Genomic DNA, 6,000 nt, shown 5'->3' with positions numbered 1-6,000 from the left:
TTCTTTGTGTCTATAAATTGAATTATAATTCCAATTTAGTAAAATAATAGATTAGAATACAGAAGGATGAGTTTGAAGATAGTTATCCAATAACATAAGAGAAAAAAGATTCAAACCTGTACATGTTTTTTCTAAAGTCTTGAATAGTATGCTCCGTAATTTTGCCATAGAATGTTCTCTGTACCTGAATAATTCAATCCCACTATAGCTCGCTACATTTCTATGTTCATTTACTGCAGCAAACACTTGTGTTGAAAGAACATCTCTGGAGAAAAGGAATCGGTTCTGTTTATGGTCGAGACCCTTCTTCAGACTCTGAAAATTCGGAGCCTGATTTTGAAAAAAGGGTCTCGAACCGAAACGTCACCTATTCCTTTTCTCCAGAGAAGCTGCCTGACCCGCTGGGTTACTCCAGCTTTTTGTGTCATATCTTCAATTTAAACCAGCATCTGCAGTTCCTTCCCACACCACACTTGTGTTTATATCTTCCCTTATATCTCTGCAGACCTAAGACTTTTGCCTCCATCACAGTGAGGAGATGCTGGGTGGACTCACTGTGGTGGATGTTAATATGTGTTTATTGTTGTTTTTTTGTTGTTTTATTGTATGGTATTATATGTATGACTGCTGCAATTTCGTTCAGACTTCGGTCTGAATGACAATAAAAGGCTATCTGTCTATATCCTCCGGAGCTTCAAGGTGTGTGTGTGTGTGTGAGATGGCATGATTTAAATGGGCCATTGACAAATAATGGATGTGTTTTGCAGAACACTGCATGATGGGCCTGACCTGGAAATTGTCTACTGCTGAATTGTCAAGCTGTGAAAATCAACTCATAAAACTTCTCCCAGGCAGGATACAAGCAATGTATCCCTAATGAAAACGGCTGAGTTTTGCGTTGAATTCATGTCGAGAGATATACACCAGTTTCTGATTATTAAACTTTCATAGCTTTTTTTTAATATGTGGTAATGGTAATGATTTATTTTATGTGTAAGAAAAAACTGCAGATGCTGGTTTAAATGGAAGATAAGACACAAAATGCTGGAGTAACTCAGCGGGTGAGACAGCATCTCTGGACACAAGGAAGAGGTGACATTTCGGGCCGAGACCCTTCTTCAGACTCCAAATTTTCAGTCTAAAGAAGGGTCTCACCTGGAACCAGCACCTATTCCTTTTATCCAGAGATGTTCTTTCATCGCAAATGTTTGCTGTAGGAAACAAACATAGAAATGAAGCGAGCTATAGTGGGATTGAATTATTCAGGTGCAGAGAATATTCTATGACAAAATTGTTATAATTTATAATAAAATGATTAATTTTAATTGTACTCAATAAATTGACTTTTAGGATCTCACCTTGTGCTTTTAGTATAATCTTCATTCACCCACATTAGCATTTTTTTGCCTGACTTTGAACACATTCAAAGTTTCATAAGTGACTTGTGTAGGTTTTCTCCAGGTGCTCTGGATTCCTCCAACACTCCTTAAGACGTACAGGTTTGTAGTTTAATTGGCTTGGTAAAATTGTAAATTATCCCAAGTGTGTAGGATAGTGCTGTGTACTGGGAGATCGCTGGTCGGCGTGGAATCGGTGGGTCGAAGGGCCTGTTTCTGCGCTACATCTCTAAACTAAGTTATAAGTTATAGGAGCAGAATTAGGTCATTCGGCCCATCATGTCTATTCCACCATTCAACCATGGCTGATTTATCTTTTCCTCTCAAACCCCATTCTCCTGCCTTCTCCTCATAACCCCAGGATCCGTACTAATCAAGAATCTGTTGACCTGAAAAAAGATCTATTGGTGTGTTTCCAGTTTAAATGGATGACTTAAACTTTTCAACTGCAAAAAAAAATTAGGCTTGATCAATAATAGTTCACCTTCACATGGATTGAAATCAAACTGAATTTAAAAAATGAAATTGGTGTAATTTAATTAAGTGAGCAATATCATTCTTCAGAATAAACCTGCAATACTTAGTTCAGTTTAGTTTATTATAGTCATGTGTACCGAGGAACAGTGAATTATTTTTGTTTGCATTCTATCCAGTCAAAGGAAAGACTATGCAGGAATACAATCAAGCCATCCACAGCGCACAGTTTAAGGATTAAGGGTGCAACATATCATACAAAGATATAACATTGATGTCCGATTAAAGATAGCTCATAGGTCTCCATTGAGGGAGATCGGAATTCCATTCAGGTAGATGGGAGAGCACCTCAAGTTAATGGGAGGATCATTTAGTTGCCTGTTAGCTGCTGGCAAGAAACTGTTCCTGATTCCGGTGGGATATGTGTTTACAAACCTCAGTGTCATATCGAGAGCTTATGCATTAGAAGCAGCAGTTTGCCAACTGTAGGAATATCATGAAGACTCTATGCAGTCACTGGTAACACCACAAGCTGAGGTGACAAAGAAAGGAAGAGCAGTGAAACACTGAAGCTGCATAATTTTAAGATTATATACACATGCAAAATATTAGGCTTCTTAACACAGCTGAGACCCACAGACTAAGAGGGTCCTGAATGTACACAAGATATGGAGTGGCATATTTCAGCATTTCTGAGCTTTGAAGAACTGTCAGTGTTTCTACTTATTCTCAACTCCCTCAGTGCCAAGAACCCAGGCATTATTGTTGATTGAGGATGGGATTACCTTTGTGGCTAAAAATCAAGACAGTCGCTGTTCACAAATCTAAACGTTGTGTTGCCTTTTATATTGGTAGCTTGCCTCTGAAATGACTTAAAAATTGTCTCAGCTTCAAAGGAGTTGTATCGCCTTTGTTCCTCTGAACTGGATTAGTTAAAGGCCATATCTCGAGGATTGTGAATTGACACCAATCATTCACTTCACATCCAGAAACGGCACATATATGAATTTCACTTGTCCACAATCAAACGTATATCTGACTTCTTGGGGTTTTATCTTAAAACTTTCAAACTGGAATGCATCAAAAAGGAGATTTCTTTACAGTTATAGATATATTTTTTAAAGTGTTATTGTGAAGTATTTCCATTTGGATGGTATGGTTTTATTCTTCAAAGAGTTTCCTGCTGGTTCTGAAATGACTTAAAGGGTGAAGAACTCCAAGAATGTTTGTGTGTGTGTGTGTGTAGCCAAATTAAAAACTGTACTAGGTAGATAATATTCAAAGGAAGGGGAGAAAATGAAAAGACTTCCTTCACGTAACACCTATTGTGAACTCGGAACATGCCAAAGAACATTAGAAGATCAGACATGTTTGATCATTGGGCATTTTTTGTAGTAGAGCCGAAACTAGTCTCACTCTTTCAGAAGAGTTGATAAGACCTTGAATGAACTGCTTGTTTTAAAACCTAGTTGTCTTGTACTCAAATATTTGCCTAATTTATTGTATTTCCCGTGTGATTTCAAGTCATGCATGAGGCAGGACTTTGTGCGATTCAACATTGGTCAAATCAAAACCATCTGTTTGGATTCATTCCCATCCCTCATCCTGGATGCCTGCTCAGGCTAAATTCAATAGTGTACTACATTGCTGTCCTTTACTCTAAAACGGTGCCTGCCGAACATTCCGTCCACCGTCAAACATGTTCACTTTCACCGACAAAATCTCCTTTGGCCGAAGTGGGCTTGAATAACTCAGTTGGTTAGAGCGCGGTGCTAATATCGCCAAGGTGGCGGGTTCAGTCCCCGTTCAAAATGGGTGGTGCAGCGATAGAGCTACTGCCTTATAGCGCCAGAGACCCGGATGCGATCCTGATGTTTGTACGTTTTCCCGTGATCTGTGTGGGTTTTCTCCAAGATCTTTGGTCCCCTCCCACACTCCAAAAACATACAGGTTTGTAGGTTAATTGGCTTGGTATAAATGTAAATTTGTCCCCAGTGTGTGTAGGGATGTGTTAATGTATGGGGATCGCTGGTCGGCGTGGACTCGGTGGATGGATGGGCCTGTTTTTTGCGCTGTACCTCTAAACCAAACTAAGCTAAATGCTGCTGAACATTCCACATCACCTTTATCTTCCACTTCACTATGTGTTGCCTGCAAAATTCTACTTGCCCAATCAGGAGATTATTGTTTTACCTTTCACATCATCCTCTCATCACTACATTTCTTTTAAAATTAATCGATATTAATATAACTGAATGCAAAGTGCATCTTCAGTCTGTAGCATCTCAATTATCTATTTAGGCAGGAAGCAGTAATGTAGTCATATGTGGATTTCAAAACAAAAATACTGCAACCGGAAAATAATGCATCCATACATACACACTGTAGGTATAGATGAATATCTATATTGTGTAAATTTGGTGCGTGTGCAGATGTGGTGAAGATGTCGCTATTTAGAGCATACTGCACACCACTCTACACTGCGCACCTGTGGTCGAACTATTTAAAGACAAGTTTGCAGAGACTAAAGGTGGCATATAACGATGCCATGAGAACACTGCTAAGGCAACCTAGATGGTGTAGTGCCAGTAATATGTTTGTGGCTGCAGGAGTCAGTACTTTAGAAGCTATCCTATGACACCACATGTATAAATTCATTTGCAGGATAAATGACTCTAAAAATGTGCTTATTGTGGCCTTGACAAACATAAGGGTTAGCACTACACGCTACGAATCCCAGTTGTGGAGACACTGGTATCGTTGTCTCGTTGTAGGACATTGATCATCTTTTAATCTGGATTTTTAACTTAAGTATTGTGGGTTTTTGTTAAATATAAATTATGATGTTTGTATGTGATATACCATGATTTTATATATATTTATGATATTTGATATGCAATGCATTTTTTATGTAATGTTGCCCCTTGTCTGGACCTTGAGTCTGCAATAAAGTTTAAAATAAAATAAATACATAAAAATATCACAGATTTTGGACTGAAAGCTTCTGCAAACTATTGTTTAGTACAGTGCAAAATCTGCTCAAAAGCACCAGAAATGTATCAAAGTGGAAATGGTGGATTGTGATGGCTGCCATTGCAGTTCAAATCCTGATCCAATTGGAATAGCATTAAATACTTCTTAAGGAAAAACTTTCAAATGCAATTGCAAAAGTGAATGCAGACTACTCTGATCTCTGCCAATTCCAATTCCCAGTCAAATGATAGACATATAATACATTTGTCCAATGCTTTGTTTTGAAACGCTATGCACTGATGTGTCAACACCTCTAAAAAGTTAAAACCTTGATTGATATCAGCAGCCAATAACTATTATATGCAAACCAGCACCTTTTAGAGTCATAGACTGGCAGAGTGATACAGTGTGGAACCAGGCCCTTTGGCCCAACTTGCCCACACTGCCCAAAATGTCCCAGCCACACCAGACCCACTTGCCTGAATTTGGTCCATATCCCTCTAATTCTGTCCTATCCAACTGCCTAACAAGGCTTTCTAGAATGGAACGGAAGTGTCAAGGGATATGGGGAGAGAGCAGGAACAGGGTAGTGATCTTGGATGATCAGCCATGATCATATTGAATGACGGTGCAGGATCGAAAGGCCGAATGGCCTACTCCTGTACCTATTTTCTATGTTTCTAAAACCTTGGGACAGTCCCTGCCTCAACTACCTCCTCTGACAGCATGTTCCAGACACCCACCACCCCTTTGTGTGAAAAAGTTACCCTTCAAGTTCCCATTAATTCTTTCCCCCTTCACCCTATGTCACCTTGTTCTCGATTCCTCCACTCAGGTCAAGAGACTCTGTGCATCTACCCGATCAATTCCTCTCATGATTTTATACACCTCTCATCATTTTTGCGATTTTTTTTGTCTACAAAATAATCACAGTATCAGTCCTCCTCCTTATAGGCAGTCCACCAGGCTAGAGAATCCTTTACTTTCACCTCAATTTTGTAGCCCTGAACGGACTGGTAACCAACCTCGACATAATTGGGGAAAAAGACTCTCGATGGGATGGGCAGGTGGTTTATTTGCAAATGGGTGCACGTAAGATAAATTTATAATTTTATTCTGAGACTCATCGCAATCAATGCATTTAGTGATGCTGCGA

This window comes from Leucoraja erinacea, chromosome 31, assembly GCF_028641065.1.
Source record: "Leucoraja erinacea ecotype New England chromosome 31, Leri_hhj_1, whole genome shotgun sequence".
NCBI classification, from domain to species: domain Eukaryota; kingdom Metazoa; phylum Chordata; class Chondrichthyes; order Rajiformes; family Rajidae; genus Leucoraja; species Leucoraja erinaceus.
Note: the sequence above shows the minus strand (reverse complement) of the source record.